General features: G+C 38.0%; 1 pseudogene; it reads right to left on the bottom strand.

The window, feature by feature from the left end:
* Positions 1-8,944: 8,944 nt before the first annotated feature.
* On the bottom strand, positions 8,945-15,538 carry LOC128592440 (oligosaccharyltransferase complex subunit OSTC-like; annotated as a pseudogene).
* Between the last annotated feature and the right edge of the window lie 8,867 nt (positions 15,539-24,405).

Below are 24,405 nucleotides of genomic sequence, written 5' to 3'. Positions count from 1 at the left end.
TCACATTGATATGGGGTCCAGAGGAAAAAGCACAAGACGGATTTCAGAAGATGACTTGTCTGCCCTTGTCTCTGATTCTACTTAGCTCTGTGACTCTGGAAGAGATTTGGAGGTCTCTGCCTCAGCTTTATAGTCTCTCTGAGAGGGAAGAGATGGACATGGACATTTTTATGAAAATTCCTTTCAGCTCTAACACACCTTTAGTCAAGAAATTATCCAGCTCTTTAGTTCAGTTTGCTTAAATTCTCAACTGGAAAAATGAAGAGACTGATTTTTCTCAGAGCTGTTTCCCATTGACTATTTTTCCTCTCTTTTGATGGAGTAGTCAGGGAAGAGGGGGCAGCTTCTGGACTTTCTTTGTAAGATGATTCAATTTCCATTCCTCTTTTTTTGTAACTAGAATTTTACCTTCCTCTTTTGGTTTCTCACTCTTGAGCCCTGCCTTCCTTGAAATGTTTCAGTTCCCTCTCATGTATTTTTAGACCAACTTTCTATCTTTCAACAGATGTGGCAAATGTAAATTCGCAAAGCTCTTTAGGGGCTACGACCCCATAGGAAGGTCCCTTCTTGGAAAAGACACAAAAGTGGGTCCCCGAATTACTTCTTTAACCTTTCAAGGCTTCTGGTTTAAGGTGCTGGGTTCTTTGGTTCAACTTAAAATTAAAGATGAAAGGCTGGGAGCAGTGGCTCACGCCTATAATCCTAGCACTCTGGAAGGCTGAGGTGGGTGGATTGCTTGAGCTCACAAGTTCAAGACCAGCCTAAGCAAGAGCAAGACCCCATCTCTAAAAAAATAACAGGGTGTTGTGGCAGGCATCTGTAGTCCCAGCTACTTGGGAGACTGAGGCAATAGGATTGCTTGAGCCCTGGAGTTTGAGGTTGCTGTGAACTAAGATGCCACAGAACTATCCAGGGTGACAAAGTGAGACTCTGTCTCAAAAAAAAAAAAAAAAAAGAAGAAGAAGGAGATGGAGTCTTCTTGGGAAGCCGTTCATTGGAGCAATACTCAGTTAATTTTGAGTAAGGTTTTTTTGCCTCTTCTAGTACCATGCTTATTTTCTATTTTTCTTTTGCCATTTTTAACACCTATGGAAAATTAAAAGTACATGCAGCAAACTGTATACTTCTTATTCCTTCTCTGATCCCTCAGCATTGTTGCCAATTAGGTTAATAAAATGGTGTATTACTTAGAAAACTTAGAAGTTCTTTAAAACTTTGAGATTATATTAAAAAGTCTATCAAATCATGAAAGACTGAAAGATTTTTCCTCGAAGATCAGGGGCAAGATTTGGATACCCACTTTCACCACTTGTATTCAACTTAGTCCTGGAAATCTTTGCCAGAGCAATTAGGCAAAGTAAAGAAATAAAAGGCATTGAAACTGGAAGGGCAGAAGTAAAGCAATCTGTTTACAAGTGACATGATATTTTATGTATAAAACCCTAAAGATTCCACAAAATGAATCTGTTAGAGCTAATAAATGAATTTGGCAAAGGTACAAGACACCAAATCAATAAGCAAAAATGAATTGCATTTCCATACACTAACAAAAAACAATCCCAAAAGGAAATTAAGAAAATAATTTTACTTATGATAGCAGCAAAAAAGATAAAATATTTAGAAATAAATTTAACCAAAGAAGCAAAGACTTGTACACTGAAAACTATGAGAGATGCTGAAAGGAAAGAAGACAGAAACGAGTAGAAAGATCCTATGTTTGTCGACTGGAACACTTAAGATGTCAATACTATCCAAAGCGATCTGAAAATTTAATGTAATCGATATCAAGATCCCAACGGTGTTATTTTCATAAATAGAAAAATCCATCCAGAAATTCATAAGGAATCTCAAGGGAAAATCAACAGCCAAAACAACGTTGAAAAAAAGAATAAAAGCAAAGTTGGAGATCTCACAATTCCCCATTTTAAAATGTACTGCAAAGCTATGATCATCAAGTCATGGTACTAACATAGAGAAAGACATATGGACTGATGGAATGACTGGAGACCCCAGAAATAAATCCTCACATGTATGGTCAAATGATTTTTTGAAAAAGGTGCAAAGGCCATTCAATAAAGAAAGAGCAGTTTTTTGAACAAGTGATGTTGGTAAAACTGGATCTCCAAGTACAAAAATAAAGATGGATCCTTAGCTTAAACCATATGCAAAAATTAACTCAAAATGGTCAAACACCTAAGCACAAGAACTGTAACTATAGACCCCTTGGAAAAAAGCATAGGGAAAAACTTTGTGACTTTAGATTTGGCAATGATTTTTTGGACATGACACCGAAAGTACAGGCAACAAAAGAAAAACTAAATTAGACTTTATTCAAATTAAAAACTCTTTTGCACCAATGAAAGGCAATCCACAAAATGGAAAAAAAAAATTTCAAATCACATTCTGATAGTGAATTAATACCCCAAATATATAAAGAACCCATAACCCCTGAAAAACAATGACCAAAACCAACGTGATTAAAACATAAACAAGCAATTTGAATAGATATTTCTCCAAAGAAGAAAATGGCCAATAAGCACATGACAAAATGCTCAATATCACTCATTGTTGAGGAAATGCAAGTCAAAAAACACAGTAATGATACTACTTGACACCCCCTAGGATGGCTATTATAAAAAAAACCCTAGAAAATAATAAATGTTGACAAGGATGTGGAGACATTGATACCCTCACGCATTGCCACTGATAATGTAAAATGGTGTAGCTGCTGTGGAAAACAGTAGAGTGGTTCCTCAAAAAATCAGACGTATTTACCATACAATCTGCATGAACAATGGATTGAAATCCGTACTCAAACATATGTTTGTCACCCATGTCCATAGCAGCATTGTTCACCATAGCCAAGATGGAAACAAACCAACTGCCCATTAATGGAAGAATTAATAAAGACGTGATATTTACACGTGATATTCCTACAATGGAATATTATTTGGCTTAAAAAGAGGGAAATTGAGACACACACTACAACATGGGTGAGCCTTATGGACATTATACTAAGTGAAATAAGCCGGTTAGAATAGGGCACATACCAAATGATTCCACTAATAGGAAGTTTCTAGAGCAGCTGAGTTCATAGAGACAGAAAGTAGAAGGGTGGTTGCCAGTTCTGGGGAGGAAGGGAAATGGATAAGTCAGTATTTAATGGGTGCAGAGTTTCTGTTTTGCAAGACGTAAAGTTCTGAGATGAATGAATGGTGGTGATGGTTGCCCAACAATGTGAATGTTCTTTATGCCACAGAATTATATACATAAAAATGGTTAAAATAGTAAATTAAGGTCAGATTTAATTTCACCATATGGTGGGAGTGTAGAGCTGGAAGGCATCTTTCTGGTATGTGGTGCAAACCGCTCTGTTACAGTTAGGAAACTGAGTGAAGTTCTGAGAAATGGCATGGCTTGACGGAGATGGCATAGCCACTGGTGACAGAGCTGAGCCGTGACAATTTTCTATTACACTACACTAAACTTCTGTACTGTTTCTCCAACTAGCCTTCTTGCATCTGACTCCTTACCCCACCCTAACAACATCTACACATCACACATCCTCTGTAAAACCTCCAGACCGCTCTTGTGGGGATAGAAATCAGATCTGTACTCCCCTGGTTATAAGCTCCCCTGCTGTCCCTCTGCCCTTTTGTGGGACTAAGGTAGGATTCCCTGGTGTGGCGTAGCAGCCCCTCTGAGATCTGGCCTTCTGCTGCACTACCCTCACCTCCCACAAGGGCCTACGCTCCTCCCACAGGCTGCCTCCCACACGGGCCTGTGCTCCAGCCAAGTGAACTCACCCCATCTAGTTCCCTGAAGGCACCATGCTGCTTCCCACACCAAGCATTTGTACATGCATATGTCTTGAGTATCTTTCCAACTCTCATTTACCGAAGGAACACACTTTAGGTGTTCTTTCCTCCAGACAGCCTCCTGGATGCCCCTTCGAGGACCAGCCCATCGTATTGATAGCAACACTGTAGGAATGTACTTCCCCCATTCTTGCCTTCACACGCTGCTTTGCTGGCCAGTGAGCATCCAGAGGATGGGGCTAAATCTCTGATCCTGTTTACAAATGGTCCTTAGTATGACTATGCACCAGCCCCAGTAAAGGAGCTCCACAAAAATATAGATGCTCAGGCCTCTCTATGGACCTGCTGAATCAGATCCCAGTGGCAAAGTGTTTGGCACATTTGGGGAATGATGACTGATGAACTTCAGGGATTAGTAGGATTATATAGAAAAATGCTGGCAGATAAGCCATAAAATAGGATGGTCAGCAACACAGGAGGGGCGGTCTGGTGCAAAGGAGTGACAATGAGATATGCATTTTAAGGAGTTCGGCCTGGCAGCAAGATGCTGCAACGTGGAATGAGAGGATGAGAGACTGTGCATAGAGGGAGGTAAGGAGCCCAAGTGTTTCATCTGCATGTTTCCAATGCCTTGCATGGTGCTTGTACACAATGAATGTTCAAGCAGGAATGGAGCAGAAAACCTTGCCCTGCATGTAATCCCAGCTGTGCACAGTGAGCTCAAGTGGCAATGCAAAAAATTTTCAGCTTCTTTTAGAACTTTGGCTTTTCTTAACTTCTAAGACTGTGCTCCTTATGCTCTTTGGCTCAAGTGTACTCTGACTGGAACAGAACAAACACATGCACACACATGCAAACCCATGCACACACATGCATGCTCACACAAGCTCAAGCATAAATAGTGGTTGTAGCTGAGCTCAGCAGATTCCAGCCCCACTTCCCCTGCTTCTCTGCGTCAGCTGCAGCAGGGAGGAGTGGTACCATTTCCTGGACACACATACATTTCATTTAGGTCAAACAGGAGATAGAGTTTCACAATTGTTAAAACCTGTGCTTCTTGCTCTTTAAAGTGCATGTGAATCTCCTGGGCATTTTGTTGGAAAGCTGATTCTACTTCAGTGGGTTTAGAGATGGGTCCAAGATTTGTATTTTCAACAAGTTCTTGGTTGATGGTTAACCTGCTAGTCTGGGGAGCAGTATCAAGTTTTTTCAGAGCTTTCCCACTGGTGTTCCCCATGAATAGGAAGGGTCCTAGGTAGACCATGAGTTTTAGTCTCCTGTAAGTAGCTTCATCTTGTTTACCCTAATATGTTGAATAAGCATCAATTTCTATGATGGTGTGACATGAAAGGTGGAGAAGCAACTCACCTGAAACATCAGTTCTTCAATTTTGGTGGGTATCAGAATCACCTGGTAAACATCATAAAAATATGAAGGCCCAGGCCCTATCCTACCTTAAAGAGCCAGGGCTTCCAGATGATTTAGATGCACGTCAACGTTTGAGAACCACTGCACTAACTGGTAACTTTAGGTGCCCCTGTGGATGAGCTCTAGATGGCGGGAACACAGCAAAGCAACTCATTTGTTGGTGGGAAACAAGGAGGCTTGTTTTTCCTCCATTCATTGAGTCACTCAACAAACATGTACTGATTACTTACAGGTTTGTTTTGAAAGCTGGTGGCATGAGTGCACCGAGATAAATCAGTCATTCTTCCCTTAAGAATTTCACAGTTTAGTGGTGAGGAGAGATGCTGACTTGATAATGGGAATGATGTGATCAGTACCAGAGCACACACTCTTGAAGAGTAAGATAATCTTTGACATTCCCTATGGCATCTACCTCTACCAGTGTTGTCCACAACCATATTGCCTCCAACGCCATCGTCTTTCAAATCCATATGAGTCCTAAGTCCTAAATGACATAGACCTTACTCACCAGAGAAGAGGGCATGCATTCTGCCTTTCCTCCTTAGATGCCTACAACTCACTTTGAAAGGATTCACTCCCATGACCTTCCTCTGCTTTGTTTTGAAGGCCCCAACCATGGAGCCAAAAGCAAGATTGTGAGAGAAGTTCTGCTGGTGGGAGTCTGGGGTCTTCAGCTGTAACTGCTCTTGTGATGAGCCTAGCAGCAAGGTCATCCATCTAAGGTAGAATGTGTTTAATCTCATCTTTTGATTTGTTTCAGCAACATAATCAAGTCAAAAGAAGAAGTTATCCCCAACCTTAGGAAGAAGGAACCAGTATATATTGCACATTCGATAAAGCCTTTACCAGCAGCATTGGACGTTTGTCATTTTATTTATTTATTTTTTGTCATTTTTGTTTTTTAAAAAGAATAAAATCTTTGCATTTGTGAGTCCCAAGGATATCAATCCATACTTTCTTTTCATATCTGTAGTTTTCTCTCAGCTCTGTTTTATGCAAAACGTACAGAACATCCTTTTTTTCATATGAAAATCCATTTCTCCTCTTGCTTTTGCTCTAAAATAATTCATGAAATGACTCAATGTTGTATCTGCCATAGCGATGGGTCAGCAACTTCTAGGGGCTGAGGGAGGTGCAGTGAGGAGAGTGACATTGCAGCTTGCCCTTGGGAGGGATGACTTCTGATAAAGGAGGTGGATTTAACAGTCCTGGAGGGTGAGGCAACACTCCTAGATCACCTTATTTGTAGAACAATTAAGTCCCCATTTATGCATAAGTTTACATTGTACTTCATTTAGGGTCACGAGAGATTGGTCTGTCGGGGTCCCTTCGTGGACACCACTTATCAGGGCCAGAGACTGGTTGGTCTCTGGCACCAGCCTATCTAGCTGTGTTCTGGAGGTGGATGGCTATGCTACCTTGCTCAGGAATAATTGCTCTTAGGTGCCTGTGGGCTATTTACTTTAGTGGGGGTGGGGTGGGGAGAGATAGTCTTTGAGAGAATAAAGCAGTCTTCTTAGAAAGTTAAATCCTAGTCTTTAGCAGAGCTTAGTGATCTTCAGCAGAAAGAAGCCATGCTGATGTTCTGCAGGCAGGACAGGAGACAGTCAGAATGAGCGGTCTGCGATAGACTAAGCTCACTCCCGACGGCCTTCTCCTCCAGCCTAATATAAGGCTGATCTCGTGCCTCTCAACACAACAGGTGTAGAGACTGCCAATTCACTAATGCTGTCATCTCGTGAGCTCTCTCATGCTTGTTAGGAGAGCAAAATTCCTCTCCATGCCCTTTTCACCAAGGTGTTCCATTATTGAGCTACCAGTGTTACTTCTAACTCACTCCTCCTAGCCATATGCTATACGGGCTGCTACATTGAGCTGTTGTTTTCCTATGCTATCTCTGTAGGATTTTATATCAGGGTAATGTTTGTATCAGGGAATACTTCACTAAGTATTCCCTAGTGAAGAACTAGTATTATTTCCCATTTAAATATCTAGTAGAATTTACCAGTGAAGCCAGATAGCTGGAAAGATGAGGATCTAGAGTTTGCTTTGTGGACAGGCTTTCAACTACAATTTCAATTTCTTTTATAGCTATAGGGCTATTCAGTTCATTTATGTCTTTTGGGGCAAGCTTTGTTTATTTTTGTCTTTCAGAAAATTTGTTTTATCTAACTTGTCTGATTTGTGGTTATAAAATTGTCTGTAATGTTCCTTGGCCAGGCACAGTGGTTTGTACCTATAATCTTAGCACTGTGGAAGGTTGAGGCAAGAGGATTACTTGAGTTCAGGAGTTTGAGCCCAGCCTGGTCAAGAGTGAGACCACCATCTCTACAAAAAGAAAAATACAAAAATTAGTTATCGTGGCATGGGCCTTAGTTCTAGCTATTCACACGGCTGAGGCAAGAGAATTGCTTGAGTCTAGGAGTGTGAATTTGCAGTGAGCTATGATGATGCCACCATATTTTATCCATGGTGACAGAGTGAGACTCTGTCTCCAAAAAAAATATATATATATATATATAAATTCTCTTACATTTTTTACATCTGCAGGATCTATAGAGATATTGCCTTTCTTGTTCTTAATGCTGGTAATTTGTGTCTTTCTTTTTTACTTGATCAGTCTGGCTTGAGTTTTATCAATTTTGTTAATCTTCTCACAGAATCAGCTTTTGGTTTTATTGGTTTTTATCTTTTGTTTTTGTTTTGTTTTCTATTTCATCGGTTTCTGCTTCTGTCTTTATTATTTTTGTTCTTGTGTTTACTTTTAGTTTATCTTACTTTTTCTATTATTAGTTTCTTAAGATGAAAGATGAGGTTATTGATTGGAGACTTCTTTTATTTTCTAATATCAAGTTTGGTGTTGTCAGTTTTTCTATGTCGATAGCTATATCTCACAAATAGAATGTAATCTGGAGTAAAGTAAAAATAACACAAATGCAAAAATATATTACCCTAGAAAAGGACAAACATGGGAGATGGGCCATGTGGCAGCAGTAATGACACAGTCATTTTGGGCCTTTGAGAACAGTTCTGTGGTTGAGATGCTACTGGGGGCTGGGGTACAGCCAAGTTTCTGGTCACCAAGCTGAATGCCAACTGTTGTTTCTAAGAAGGACACCTTTTCCTAGTTTGCTTGGGAGCATCCTGTGGCTGGTCTGCCATCAAATTTCTTCAAGTTGGAAAAGATCATTTTGGTTTTTTGTTTTGCTTTGTTTGGATTTTTGTTTAGCTCAAGACGAAATAGTTGGCTTACTTTGAGGAGCCTTGCAAGCCAAAAAAAGTTATCTTTACATTACAATGCTCTTATCACATGAGTCTGAATAATAATATTTGACTTGTTAAATGTTGTAAATATTTTATTCTAGTCTATCTTTTTAAAAAGGGAGTTGTAAACATTATTTTATTCAATGCTATAGTTGTAGATATGGAGTATACTTTAAGAAATGGAAAATTAAGAATAAAAAGCTACTTAACATCATTGGTACATCAGTTAAAATCCACAGGAAAAAATACTATGATAAACTTGTCTTTGATACCAAGAAGGAATTCTAGTCCAAGGTTTAATACACTCCAGTTGATATTTCTTTACTGCTGTTCTTTATTCTTTCCACATTTTATGTTAGAAGATTGGTGCAGCCTTTAAAACTTCATTAATAAGAGCAAATCCAATATCCATTGATTTCTTTTCAAAAGGCATACTAACCCATCAGATAGCCCAGAAGTTTCATTCTCATGAATACTCTAACCATGAAAAATCTCAATAGGACACAGACAAATCCGATGACTAGAAGAAGAAATCTACTGAGTTTTGGAATATTTGGTGCATTGGATCAGTCCAGGATTATGAAATTTAAACCTCGCATTATAAACAGGAAGCTGGATGCAAGTCCTCCCATATATTGTCCATTTATTCTTCCAGGCCAAAAAAGCTACTGTTGCCCATATTCATCAGTCATAGAGCCAACACTCGGAAGTGCAACAATAACATCACAAATAATTCCTCGGGTGATGAGGAAGACCACCTCATCACCTGAGGCATACACTTCATGGCCCATGGCATGTGCAACCAGGATGAGTCCTTCAGCTTCAAGTTGGGACATTCAAGCACTAAGACTTGATATAGTCTCTATGCTAATGGCAGCTGGGGTAGCTCAGGGCTTCACATGTCGATTTCTTTAACTTGTTTTATCATAGTTCATTACCTTCGTTTATTACTTATAATTCTGTGTTTTGCTTAGTAAGACCGTTTCTATCCCAAAGTAATAAAAATATTTTTCCACTACTTTTTTCTTTCTTTGCAGTTTTTGGCCAGGCCTGGGTTTGAACCCGCCACCTGTGGTATATGGGGCCGGTGCCCTACTCCTTGAGCCACAGGCGCTGCCCTTTTTCTACTACTTTTTGAATTTTATTTCTTTATAATTTAAATATTTCATCCATTTGGAATGGAAGGGAGTTTTGCTTTATGTATTTCCAATATGTAACTAGTTATCCCAACACCATTTATTTAATAAGCCATCTTTATCTAACTCATTTGAAGTGCCACCTTTATTATATACTAAGCTCCATAAACATCAGGGATTGTTTTTACTATTTGTCTTATTTCACTCATTTCCTTGCCTCTTTGTCCACAAATATGGTAGCATGATACATTTATTTAGGTTCCACTTTATCTGATTCTGTTACATAACTGGTTAGCTCTCCTTCTCAATTTTGTGTGAATTGCCTTTTCAGTAAGGCACATGTTCAGTACCCTCATTCAAGTAACTGAAAAATCATTGGCTTTAACATGGTTTGATACAATGTATTTTAGCTTACCACTAAAGACCTTCTTTGAAAGTAATATTAACCCATGAATCAACTATTGTTAGATACCACCATCAAACCTGTCTTCGTTTTTGTTAACTTAGCCATTCTATAGGTCTGTATTCAATCCAATCCAATCCAGCTGATATCTTATTACGCGTGCTCCAAATACTAAATTATATAGTAGGCTGCAGAGAGTGTGCCAAATATCTTGTTGTCAGTGAGCGTTATTAGGCATTTCTGGATTTATCGGTTGAGTAAATCTGTTTACAAAAAAAGGGAATGTGGTTGTTATGGTAGGAGTTGTTTTTAGTAGATATATGTTATCCTATATTTTAAAAGTTGGCTCTTATGCTGGAGGAGTGAGGTGGCACTGGACCAAGGGATTAAGCAATAACAAAATCAGGGGCAGGCAAGTGGAGTGAAACTGAGAAGTTGCCTAAGCATACATGAGAAAGGAATAAACCAGAAACTTACTAGCACTGTGGACAAACTGCAGGGAGATTTAAGTCAGAGATTGGGGGTGAGAATGATAAAGTAATATTTGAGAGAGAATGATAAAGTAATATTTGAGAAGTACACAAGCTTTGGACATTGAGTTTATCAGAATGAGTAAGTATGTGTTTCATAAGTCTTTTACAGTCTAGCTGGGGGAAAAGGACATAAAAAATATCTTCCAGGAAGATAGAAGTATTTCTCCATATTTCTCTTACTAAGTATGACTAACCCCCCTGAACATCATATATAAAACAAAAATAAGTTCTGAAAAGTGGAAAGAAGTAGGCAGACTACCTAGGGACCTCAGGACCAAGGAATAACATGGTGATAAGTTTACTGAATTTTCTTTGTGTCTCATATATCCCAGATTTAACTTTGGAGAAGCTGGGAACCTTGAAATGGTAACAGGTGCAATAGAAAAATAGTTCCAACAAAAGCCTTCTCTCTCTAGCCAAAGGGCCAGAAACAGAAAAATTTTAGATAAATACTCCACTCTAGGTAAATACCAGAGAGAAGTGTGGCCCCACACCCGCCTGTGCTACCAAAGGCTAGTGGGTCTCCTTAAATTTCTCCCCTTCTCCCATGGCAGGATGGTGTCAGAGAAGGCCAGGAGGGAGCCTAACATTTCATCCCCACCAAGTGATAATAGGTCTCCCCTTCTCCTCCCTATAGTCAGTAGAGACAATGTGGGAAGGCTGACTTCAATTCTCACCCCGCAATAACAAAGCATTGCTACCATCCCTTGTGGGGATGATATCAAATAAGGGATAGTGGAAAAGCAGGAATCCTGAAACCACCCAGCAGTAATAAGGAGTCAGTGGAGGCTGAAGGGAGAACAGTAGTGAGGAACTCCCACCCCTTGATCCAGGGTGACATTCAGACAAACCTAGGGGGGCCTCCCACCTTGACCCAGCAGCAAGAGGCACCCATCCCCAGTTTGGGTGTCAATGGAGACCAAGTAGATGATCTGGACTTCTCCTGCTATCTTTTAGTAGTGAAGTGGTGCCACCCCTTTCTCTGCCACAGCAGTGTCATCCAAAGGAAGCTAGCTAAAATAGAGAGTTTAAATAAGATCCAAAGCCCGCTCTTCACCATGTGAGGATACAGTAAGAAGGTGGCAGTCTGCAAGCTACAAAGAGAACCCTCTCCAAGAACTGATGTGAGCCAGGCACAGTGGGTCATGCCTCTAATCCCAGCACTTTAAGACTGGGTGGGAGGATCACTCGAGGCCAGGAGTTTAAAGCCACCCTGGGTAACATTGCTATCATCTGTTTTTTCCTAGACTAATAAAATGCTTAGCCCAAGAGTTAATGTTCACTTAATTGGAAGATTCAGAGAATTCAAGTCAATAGGATTGGCACCCAGACCTCCGTAAGAGCTGCATGTGATCAGTGATCAGTGCCCAGACCTCTGTAAGAGTTGCGCACGATCAGCGATCAGCGCCCGGACCTCCGTAAGAGCTACGCCCACCTGAATCCTGGTAAGAGCTGCGCCCACTGGGCCTTTGCATGCCCTGACCAGGAACTCGGGAGACGTGAAACCCCGCGTCCTCCCTTCTGTACCCTCCTTGCCTCCACACTGGCCTGCTAGGCTGGCCAGGGACTCTGGTAGCCATGTGCTTTCTGGAGCACTCCTGCCTCTGCGCAGAGCCCTTCTCCTGGCAAGACACTGCTGGAGCTTTGGGCTCTCTGAGCCAAAGTCACTGGGCGCAAGGCACTCTCAGAACCATGTGCACAAGCCCCCCCGCCCCCCATTGCTGGATCCAGGTGTGTCACACTCCGGAGCTGCTCCCAAAACCAGAACTCCCTGGCTGGGGCAGCCCCAGAGGAGCTACACAGGATCACTCCCTACAAAGATCCAGCAACAATAGAGTGATCCTGCTGGGGTCTAATCTTGGAGAGGCACCTACCCAACTCTGAGGACAGCTAGAGGCAACAGTGAAAAGACAATCATGAGGCAAAATCAATGAAAAAACTCTGGCAATATAAATAATCAGAGTAGATCAACTCCCCCAAGGATCAATGGGGCAGACACAGCACAAGATCCCATGCACAAACAAATAGCTGAGACGTCAGAAATTGAATTCAGAATCTGGATAGCAAATAAGATCAAATTAGAATTCCAAGCAGTAACCCAAAAGATATCTCAAGAATTCAATGAATTCAAAGACCAAATGACCAAAGATTTCGACACATTGAGACAAGAAGTTGCAGCCCTCAAAGATCTGAGAAACACAGTAGAATCCCTCACTAACAGAATGGAGCAAGCAGAAGAAAGGATTTCTGACATTGAAGACAAAGCTTTTGAACACTCCCAAACTGTCAAAGAGGAAGAGAAATGGAGGGCAAAAACAGATCACTCTTTCAGAGAGCTCTGGGATAATTAGAAGAAAACTAATATTCGTCTTATAGGGATCCCCGAAAGTGACAAAGTGGCTTCACAAGGCACAGAGTCTCTTCTCCATGAGATTATGAAAGAGAACTTTCCAGACATGCCAAGAGATTCAGAAATTCAGATAGCAGACAGTTTCAGAACTCCAGCACAACTCAACCCAAATAAGACATCCCCCAGACACATCATAATCAATTTCACTAAAGTTAATATGAAAGAGAAAATTCTGAAAGCAGCCAGATGAAAGAAAACCATCAACTACAAGGGGAAGAATATTAGAATAACTGTAGATCTCTCTGCTGAAATCTTTCAAGCTAGAAGAGGATGGTCATCAACTTTTAATCTCCTAAAACAAAATAACTTTCAATCCAAGATCCTTTACCCAGCTAAACTGAGTTTCATTTATGATGGAGAAATTAAATACTTCAAAGACATTCACATGTTGAAGAAATTTGCCATAACTAAACCAGCTCTCCAGGATATTCTCAGACCTATCCTCCATAAAGACCAGCGTAATCCTCCACCACAAAAGTAAACCCACCCAGAAAATTTTGATCAAATTCCAACTTCCACAGTTGCAAAAGGATTAAAAATGTCCACCAATCTCTCGAAAGGCTTATCAATATTCTCAATTAATGTGAATGGTTTAAATTGTCCTCTAAAGAGGCACAGGTTGCCTGACTGGATACAAGTCACGTCAAACTCAAGCCAGATATCTACTGCATACAAGAATCACATCTTACATTAAAAGACAAATACAAACTCAAGGTGAAGGGATGGTCATCTATACTCTAGGCAAATGGTAATCAAAAAAAAAGCAGGCGTTGCAATCCTATTTGCAGATGCAATAGGCTTTAAACCAACCAAAATAAGGAAGGATAAGGATGGACACTTCATATTTGTTAAAGGCAATACTCAATATGATGAGATTTCAATTATTAATATTTATGCACCCAACCAGAATGCACCTCAATTTATAAGAGAAACTCCAGCAGACATGAACAACTTGATTTCCTCCAGTTCCATAGTAGTTGGAGATTTTAACACCCCTTTAGCAGTGCTGGATAGACCCTCCAAAAAGAAGCTAAACAAAGAAATTTTAGATTTAAACTGAAACACTCAACATCTGGACTTAACAGACATCTACAGAACATTTCATCCCAACAAAATTGAATATACACTCTTCTCATCAGCCCACAGAACATACTCCAAAATTGACCACATCCTAGGCCTCAAATCCAACCTCAGCAAATTTTAAAAAATTGAAATTATTCCTTTCATTGTCTCAGACCACCATGGAATGAAAGTTGAACTCAATAACAACAGGAATCTGCATACTCATACAACAACATGGAAGTTAAATAACCTTATGCTGAAGAATAGATGGGTTATAGACGAGATTAAGAAGGAAATTACCAAATTTTTTGAACAAAATGACAATGAAGACACAAATTATCAGAACCTCTGGGATACTACAAAGGCAGTCCTAAGAGGGAAATATATAGCAGTGCAAGCCTTCCTCAAGAAAACAGAAAGAGAAGAAATTAATAACTTAATGGAACATCTCAAGCAATAGGAGAAGGAAGAACATTCCAACCCCAAACCCAGCAGAAGAAAAGAAATAACTAAAATCAGAGCAGAATTAAATGAAACTGAAAACAAAAGAATTATACAACAGATCAATAAATCCATAAGTTGGTTTTTTGAAAAGATCAATAAAATAGATAAACCTTTGCCCAGCCTAACCAGGAAAAAAATAGTAAAATCTCTAATCGCATCAGTCAGAAATAGTAAAGATGAAATAACAACAGAACTCCTCAGAAATTCAAAAAATCCTTAACAAATATTACAAGAAACTCTACTCTCAGAAATACAAAAATTTGAAAGAAATCGACCAATACTTGGAAGTACGCCACCTACCAAGAGTTAGCCAGAATAAAGTGGAAATGTTGAACAGGCCTATATCAAGTTCTGAAATAGCATCAACCATACAAAATCTACCTAAAAAGAAAAGCCCAGGACCAGAAGGCTTTACATCAGAATTCTACCAAACCTTTAAACAAGAACTAGTACCTATATTACTAAACCTCTTCCAAAATATAGAAAAAGAAGGAATACTACCTAACACATTCTACGAAGCTAACATCACCTTAATCCCTAAACCAGGGAAAGACCCAACAAGAAAAGAAAATTATAGACCAATATCACTAATGAATATTGATGCAAAAATACTCAATAAGATCCTAACAAACAGAATCCAACAACACATCAAAAAAATTATACACCATGACCAAGTGGGATTTATCCCAGGGTCTCAAGGCTCGTTCAACATATGTAAATCTATAAATGTAATTTAGCACATAAACAAACTAAAAAATAAAGACCATATGATTCTCTCATTCGATGTGGAAAAGCTTTTGATAATATCCAGCATCCCTTCATGATCAGAACACTTAAGAAAATTGGTCTAGAAGGGACATTTCTTAAACTAATAGAGGCCATCTACAGCAAACCCACAGCCAATATCGTATTGAATGGAGTTAAACTGAAATCATTTCCACTTAGATCAGGAAACAGGTAAGGTTGCCCATTGTTTCCATTGCTCTTTAACATTGTAATGGAAGTTTTAGCCATTGCAATTAGAGAAGAAAAGGCAATCAAGGTTATCCACATAGGGTCAGAAGGGATCAAACTTTTACTCTTCGCAGATGACATGATCATATATCTGGAAAACACTAGGATTCTACTACAAAACTTTTAGAAGTGATCAAAGAATGTAGCAATGTCTCAGGCTACAAAATCAACACTCATAAATCTGTAGCCTTTATATATACCAACAATAGCCAAGCTGAAAAAATAGTCAAGGACTCTATTCTTTTCACAGTAGTGCCAAAGAAGATGAAATATTTGGGAGTTTATCTAACAAAGGACGTGAAAGATTTCTATAAAGAGAACTATGAAACTTTAAGAAAAGAAATAGCTGAAGATGTTAACAAATGGAAAAACATACCATGCTCATGGCTGGGAAGAATCAACGTTGTTAAAATGTCTATACTACCCAAAGCAATATATAATTTTAATGCAATTCCTATTAAAGCTCCATTGTCATATTTTAAAGACCTTGAAAAAATAATACTTCGTTTTATATGGAATCAGAAAAAAACCTCGAATAGCCAAAACATTATTCAACAATAAAAACAAAACAGGAGGAATCACGCTCCCAGATCTGAGACTGTAGTATAAATCGATAGTGATCAAAACAGCATGGTACTGGCACAAAAACAGAGAAGTAGATGTCTGGAACAGAATAGAGAACTAAGAGATGAATCCAGCTACTTACCGTTATTTGATCTTTGACAAGCCAATTAAAAACATTCAGTGGGGAAAAGATTCCCTATTTAACAAATGGTGCTGGATGAACTGTCTGGTGATCTGTAAAAGACTGAAACTGGACCCACACCTTTCACCATTAACTAAGATAGACTCTCACTGGATAAAAGATCTAAACTTAAGACATGAAACTATAAAAATACTTGAAGAAAGTGCAGGGAAGACTCTTGAAGGAATCATCCTGGGTCAATATTTTATGAGGAGGACTCCCCAGGCAACTGAAGTAGTATCAAAAATACATTACTGGGACCTGATCAAACTAAAAAGCTTCTGCACAGCCAAGAACATAGTAAGTAAAGCAAGCAGACATCCCTCAGAATGGGAGAAAATATTTGCAGGTTATACCTCCGATAAAGGTTTAATAACCAGAATCCACAGAGAACTCAAATGTATTAGCAAGAAAAGAATAAGTGATCACATCTCAGGGTGGGCAATGGACTTGAAGAGAAACTTCTCTAAAGAAGACAGACACACAATCTACAAACACATGAAAAAAAGCTCATCATCCTTAATCATCAGAGAAATGCAAATCAAAACTACTTTGAGATATCACCTAACACCAGTAAGAGTAGCCCACATAACAAAATCTCAAAACCAGAGATGTCGACGTGGATGTGAAGAAAAGGGAACACTTCTACACTGCTGGTGGGAATGTACACTAATACATTCCTTCTGGAAGGATGTTTGGAGAATACTTAGAGATCTAAAAATAGACCTGCCATTGATCCTATAATTCCTTTACTAGGTATATACCCATAAGACCAAAAATCACAATATAACAAAGACATCTGTACCAGAATGTTTATTGCAGCCCAATTCCTAATTGCTAAGTCATGGAAGAAACCCAAGTGCCCATCAACACACGAATGGACTAGCAAATGGTACATGTATACCATGGAATATTATGCAGCCTTAAAGAAAGATGGAGACTTTACCTCTTTCATGTTTACCTGGATGGAGCTGGAACATATTCTTCTTAGCAAAGTATCTCAGGAATGGAAGAAAAAGTATCCAATGTACTCAGCCCTACTATGAAGCTAATTTATAACTTTCACATGAAGGCTATAACCCAACTATAGTACAAGAATATGGGGAAAGGGCCAAGGGAGGGGAAGGGAGGGGGGAGGTTAGGGTGGAGGGAAGGTAATGGGTGTGGCCACACCTACGGTGCATCTTCGAATGAGTACGGGCGAAACTTACTAAAGGCAGAATACAAATGTCTACATACAATAACTAAGAAAATGCCATGAAGGCTACGTTGAAAAGTTTGATGAGAATATTTCAGATTGTATATGAAAGCAGCACATTGTACCCCTTGATTGCACTAATGTACATAGCTATGATTTAACAATAAAAGAAAATACAATAAAATATAAACATTGTAAAAAAAATCCAAAATCTTATAATATATTACCTCAAATGTCCAGGTTTCAACAGAAAGCCACTTGTCATTCCAAGAACCAGTAAAATTTCAACTTGAATGAAGAAAAGACAGTCAACAGATACCGACATCAAGATGACAGAGATGTTAGAATTATAAAGATTCTAATGCAGCCATGATATAAATGCTTCAACAAATCATAATGAACGCTCTAGAAACAAATGAGTGAATCAAGTTTCTCAGCAATGAAATAGAAAATATAAAGAACCACAAGGAAATTATAGAAAATACATTTTAAAGCTTGCTAGATGAATTCAAGAACAGAACAGAAGAGAGAGAAAGGAGTCAGTGCAGCCTGATAAATGAACAATGGAATTGACTTAATCTGAACAACAGAAAAAAAAATGCAAAAAACAATATATATTGTATATATATATATATACATGTATACACATTGTATACATATATACACACACATATGCATATATATATATTGTTTTTTGTTTTTATATATTGTTTTTAAAATTTCACAGGTTCTGAGGCCCTGTATACACACACACACACACACACACACACACACACATATATATTTCACAGGTTCCTATGAACAGGGCCTCAGAACCTGTGAAATTATAACAAAAGATCTTACATTTATGTTATGAGTCCTGGAAAGAGAGAAGAAAGAAAACAAGTTAAAAAAAAATACTCAAAGAAGAGCGGCACCTGTGGCTCAAAGGAACAGGGCGCCAGCCCCATATGCCAGAGGTGGTAGGTTCAAACCAGCCCCAGCCAAAAACTGCAAAAAAAAAAAACAACTCAAAGAAGTAATGGAAAAAAACCTTATAAATTTGACAAAAGACATAAATCTACAGATTGAAGAAGGTAAATGACTATCAGGATAAACCCAAAGAAAATAACACAAAGACATACCACAGTCAAATTTGTGAAAACTAAAGATAAAGAAAAAACTATTGACAGTAGTCTGAGAGAAATACATTACCTACAAGTGACAAACAATTTGAATTAAACTGAATTTCTAATCAGAAATGATGCAGGCCCAAGATAAGTGGCACATTTTTCAATTGCTGAAAGAACTATTAATCCAGAATTCTATACTGTGTGAAAATATTCTTAAGAATTGAAGGAAACATCAAGATATTCTCAAATGAAGGGAAATAAAGAGAATTGATCACCAGCAGACCATCATAAGAAAATGCCGTAAAGGCATTTTTTTAAATAGAAAGGAAATGAAAAAACATCAGGAGTAACCTGGCTTATTGTACTCTCAATGAATCCCCAACAACAACAACAACAAAAAAAAAAAAAAAAAAAAAAGAGAGAGAGAGAGAGAGAGAAAAAAAAATACATATTTTCCTAGGCAAAAAAAAAAAAAAAGAAAAAAGAAAAAGAAAAATCATCAGGAAAGGCGGTGCCTGTGGCTGAAAGGAGTATGGCACCAGCCCCATATGCCAGAGGTGGTGGGTTCAAACCCAGCCCTGGCCAAAAAAACAAACAAACAAAAAACAGGAAGAAGAACAACAAGAGAGAATAAAACACCTAGGACATAACTCAAAGGAGCAAAGATATTTTAAAATATTGAGATAAGTGGTAAGAGACATAGAGAATAATTGAGAGACTCTGACATTTCTGAGGAGTTTCAGAAAATGAGAAAGGAGGATATGAGTGAAAACTAACAGCTGAAAAACTAATGGTAAATAATTCTGGAATTGGAGAAAGACATGAATGCTCCATTCAAAGTATTCCTAGACATATTATTGTGATACTGGAGCACATCAGTCATATAGAGAATTGTGGAGAGTGGGCCGTGAGGCAGCAGGACCCCCCACAGCCTGGGGAACATTCAGGGAATGAACCTCCAACTGCTTCTACTCCGTTCCCCAAACAGCCACATTCCTTTCTTCACGCTCCCTCTGCCAAAAGTCAGGCAGCCCTTTCTTTGTCTAGTTAACTATGCAGAGATCCTTGTGATCTTTCCCTTCTTTTTCTTTGTCATATGCTAACAAGTTGAGTAGAAACCATTAAGTCACATAGTTCTTCTTTTGTTTTGTCAACTATGCTGGGATCCTAGTGATCTTTCCCTTCTTTCTTCTTGTCATATGTTAACAAAGTTGAGTAGAAACCACTAACAAGATGATTTGTCTTTATTAAAGTCATTTACATTTTCTAATTGTACTGTAGGACCAAAATTATGTCTTTTGTTTTGCTATTTCCCCATATTCTCTATGCTACTTCCCCCTGGACAACCCTGTACAGATACTATAAAATAAAGCTGATGTTGTGCTTTGGTACTGGCTGCAGCCATCAGCTCAGTCAGCCCTCCCCATCCCATCTTTTCTCTCTGTGTCTTCTCTTCTTCTGTATTTTCCTCATTCCCCACCCCTTCCACTCTGGTTCCCACCCCTTCACTGTGCTGGTTTGTGACAGAGAATCTCTCAAAAGATGTCAGAGAGAAAAGATTGGTTTATGCCAGATGACAAGGTGTTTAACTGCCACCTTGCAGTTTTATCTCACAAATTTTTATTCAAGAGTGAAGACAAATGAAAGACTTTTCAAGACATACAAGGATTAAGGGATTTTACTGTCTATAGACACTTAATAACATTTTAAAAATATGATTTATGGAGGAAAAAACCCTACCTAGAAAGAAAAAAAAATCATGGCATACAAAAGCGGTTGTTAAGGACAGAAATAGCACATAGATCAAAATAGTGTATTGGTGAATTTCTGCTGATGGAAGAAAACTTGTTGCTTAGAAATGTGAAACAAAACAAAAGGAAACCCCAAAAGCCTCAGGGCAGCAATGACAAGATGGCAGGGGAGTGATGTTCAATGAACAGAGTGTTAGAAAGTTCATTTTGTGTTTAGAAGGAAAATGGAAACATTGAATAACTCTAGAATTTGTTAGAAAAATCTTTAATTAAATATGTGTTCTAAAAAACAAGAGTAACAATAAAGAGAATTAACTACAATTTATAGTTTCCAAAATAGCAGAGGCGGGGAAAGATTAAAGACAGGGAGAGAGATACAAGAAAGAAATATAGGTGAGGCCCATGCTCAGTGGTTAGGGCACCGGCCACATACACCAGAGCTGATGCCTTCAAACCTGGCCTGGGCCAGCTAAAACAACAGTGACAACCGCAACAACAAAAAAAATAGTGGGGTGTTGTGGTGGGTGCCTGTAGCCCCAGTACTTGGGAGGCTGAAGCAAGGGAATCAATTAAGCCTGAGAGTTGGAGGTTGCTGAGAGGGCGACAGGGTGACAGCTTGAGACTCGTCTCAAAAAAAAAAAAAAGAGGAAAAAATGGTACATAGTAACAATACATTCTTATAAAATATAATATATTTGTGGAAGTAGAAAATAATATTTTTCTTTTCAAGTTTATGGGAAAAACATTTTGCTTACATATTTTTAATTCTTAGCTACTTTCCATTTTGGATTCATGATTTCTGATTTAACTTAGGTGATAAATGTATCTGTACCTTTATTTTAGTGCCCTAATGGCTTTGTGCAGATTATTCAAAACAGGAAATGGCCAATTGGGAATTGTACTTAAAAATGTACTTATCTTGCACAAAGTCCATAGTTCGTTAACATTTTAGTCATAGTTCTCTGTTTAAGGGAAAAGAGGAAGTCTAAATAATTTTTAGGTATGGTTTTACTTGCCTCTGTATCCCCATTCTTTGTTAAATAGACAGTACCCAATTAAAATTAATGAATATTTCTTTTGTTTTCAAATGTATCATAGAAATACTTTATAGCTTATTTACTTGTACAGTTATTACAGTGATCAAAATAACTTACTATGCCAACTTACAATTCTGAGAGCTGGCTGAGACATGTAACAGACAGCTGATGATTAATGTGGATTGATAATTATAGGCGGACACACACACATATATAATTAGCAAATTGTGGCTCATGATGCTGACCTTGTTCATGTAGAAATATACTTACATTTAAGTAACCATTCATACTACATAGAAGCTCAATGGAATCCTCCTGCATGTTCTTTTCTTTTTTTAAATGGGAATTCTTTTAGATACTGTTGTTGTTAAAATATAACTCTTGTAAAAGAATTGGGATAATCTGAGTAAACTAATAAAATAGTTTAAAATGGATAAATTTTTAAAATAACTAATATCAGTATATATAAACACAATATTTTGGAAGTTTTTTTTTTTTTAAGAAACAGGATATTGCTCTGCTTCCCAGGCTCAAGTGTAGGGGCACAATCACAGCTCACTGCACCTCGAGCTCCTGGGTTCCAGCAATCCTCTTGCCTCCGCCTCCTGAGGACCTGCGACTATAGGCATGAGCCACCATAGCTGGCCACAAAAGTTGTTTTTTAAGTGTTTCTGAGTAAAGGACTTGTCAGCTTGGTGTAGTGCTCCCAAAGAACTATTTGTTAATTGGGGAGAAAGTTTGATAAAGCACTAGGTAAAGGTTTCTTCTAAATGTTATCACTAAATGTTACTTACCATAGGAGCTATAGTGCCATCTTTGATTCTTTTATCACCTTTATTCCTTCATATCCAGTTGTTTATAGGCCCCATAATTTTTACCTCTGATGTGGTTCTTTCTTTCTTTTAATTCCCTCTGGTTCTACCCTACTTCAGGACCTCATCATGCTTTGCTTGTACCATTAAAACTCTTAACTAGAGTCTCTGCCTTCCCATCTATCCCTCACATATCTGCTATACATTATCTTTATAAAAGATATTGCTTCCCTTTTGGAAAACTTAGTAGCTTCCCATTCCAAATTATTGATCTTCAGGAGCTCCCCATAACATGACCTCTTTTTGAGTTTCGTTTACTACGTTTGTTCATTACCCCACCTTGCCATATAATTGCTTTTTCTGAAATCCCTGTGTATTTCCATGCTTCTGCTATGCTTTTCCCCAGAATAGTATGAACTCCTTTTTATCTGTTGAAATCTTATTCTTTTGCCAACTAAGTTGGAATTTATCTCCATTTTCCCCTAAATAGCCACTGAAAGTCGTTTCCATTTCTATTATAAATTTTTTGTGTTATTTTTGTTTATTTTTCATTTCTCCACAGCACTTAACATAGTACTTTTTTACTAGTAGGCACTGGGTTATAACTATTTGTTAAATGAATAGTAAAGATTTAAAACATCATTTTTGTTTGTCATAACTTGAAAGATGCAGACCATTATATCCCCTTTGCTGAATTCATGTCACATTGACTATTACTCATAAATAGTAGATTATTACCTAATATTTGGAATGCGTAATAGAAATTTAAAAAATTGTGGTTTATTGATGAGGGATTTTCCAGTCTTTTTCTTTTTTTGTTTCATCTTGACCTTAACAGTTCATTAACCCATGGCTTTAAGCAAAGTATACTACTGTTGCACTTGCTGTAATAATATTTGACTCATATGTGATTTTTTTCCCTTTATAGTGGATACTTTGGTATTTATGAATTGCTTACTAAGATGAAAAGTAGTACTTTGTAACTAAACTAGCTTTTTGTGTTTCAGAATATGGAAGACTTAGAGAAAGATCATGGTAATAGTCTTACTTATGCACCAAATGAACTTAGAAAAGAAATGGCTATGTTGCAAAAAAAAAATTATGATGGAAACTGTTTTTGTGTTTAAAATTGAAAAAAATAAGGATTAATGTAAGAACTGAAATATTTTATTTGCTGAAGTAGTTAGAACATTTAACTAAATTTTAACTTTTAATATCTCCTTTAATGAAACAGCAGCAACAAGAGATGGCAAGTGTTTGAAAGTCTCTTCAGTCCATGTTACTCTGCTGACTCTTTGAAGAAAGAACTTGAACCCAAGTCATCTGACACAATTACAACATTAGCTAAGAGGCATGTAAGTCTTTGGAGGGTTTAGAAATTCTAATTTAAATTACAATGCTTTTAATCATTAGCTTTTTTCAGTGTAAGACCTTCCTTTCTGTTAATTTCTAAATAAAATCTTTGTAGTTGTGTAACAACTGTTACTAAAGGATATGTATCAAGCTTTCAGCTCCTTTTTTTTTTTTTCCTCTTTAGCACGGTCAATTAACTTTTAGCAGTAAAGATCATTTAATTCTAGGTTTCAGCTTTAGTGTATCTGTATTCGTCTCAAAGCGTAGAAAGTACAAGTATAGAAGGTTATGCTGTTCTTTAAGAAAAAAGGAAATTAAAAATAAATAAATAAGAAAAAGGAAATACAAAATCCATTTTACATGTATACCCTTTTCTACATACTTAAGCTACACAACCAACTGTAGCTTAACAATCTAATGAAAATAAGATGAGCTTATGGGCAAGAATAAAACTGCTAAAATCATTAACCTCTGAACATTAACTCTACAACTAAACAAGAACTATAAATATCAGTTTTTAAGACATGGATTTGTGGATCTGTAATTTCCACAGAGACATCAAAATGTCACTTCATTAGTCTTGGTCTGCAATTAAATGACACATGCCCTTAGCACTGATTAAGAGCACGTCATTAGGCTCAGCACCTGTCGCTCAGTGGTTAGGGCACCAGCCACATATACTGGTGGGTCTGGTGGGTTCGAACCTGGCCCAGGCCTGCTAAACAACAATGACAACAACAACAAAAATAGCTGGGCAGGTGTTGTGGCTGGTGCCTATAGTCCCATCTACTTGGAAGGCTGAGGCAAGAGAATTGCCTAAGCCCA

This window comes from Nycticebus coucang, chromosome 8, assembly GCF_027406575.1.
Source record: "Nycticebus coucang isolate mNycCou1 chromosome 8, mNycCou1.pri, whole genome shotgun sequence".
NCBI lineage: Eukaryota > Metazoa > Chordata > Mammalia > Primates > Lorisidae > Nycticebus > Nycticebus coucang.
Note: the sequence above shows the minus strand (reverse complement) of the source record. Positions and strands in the feature narration are given on the sequence as shown.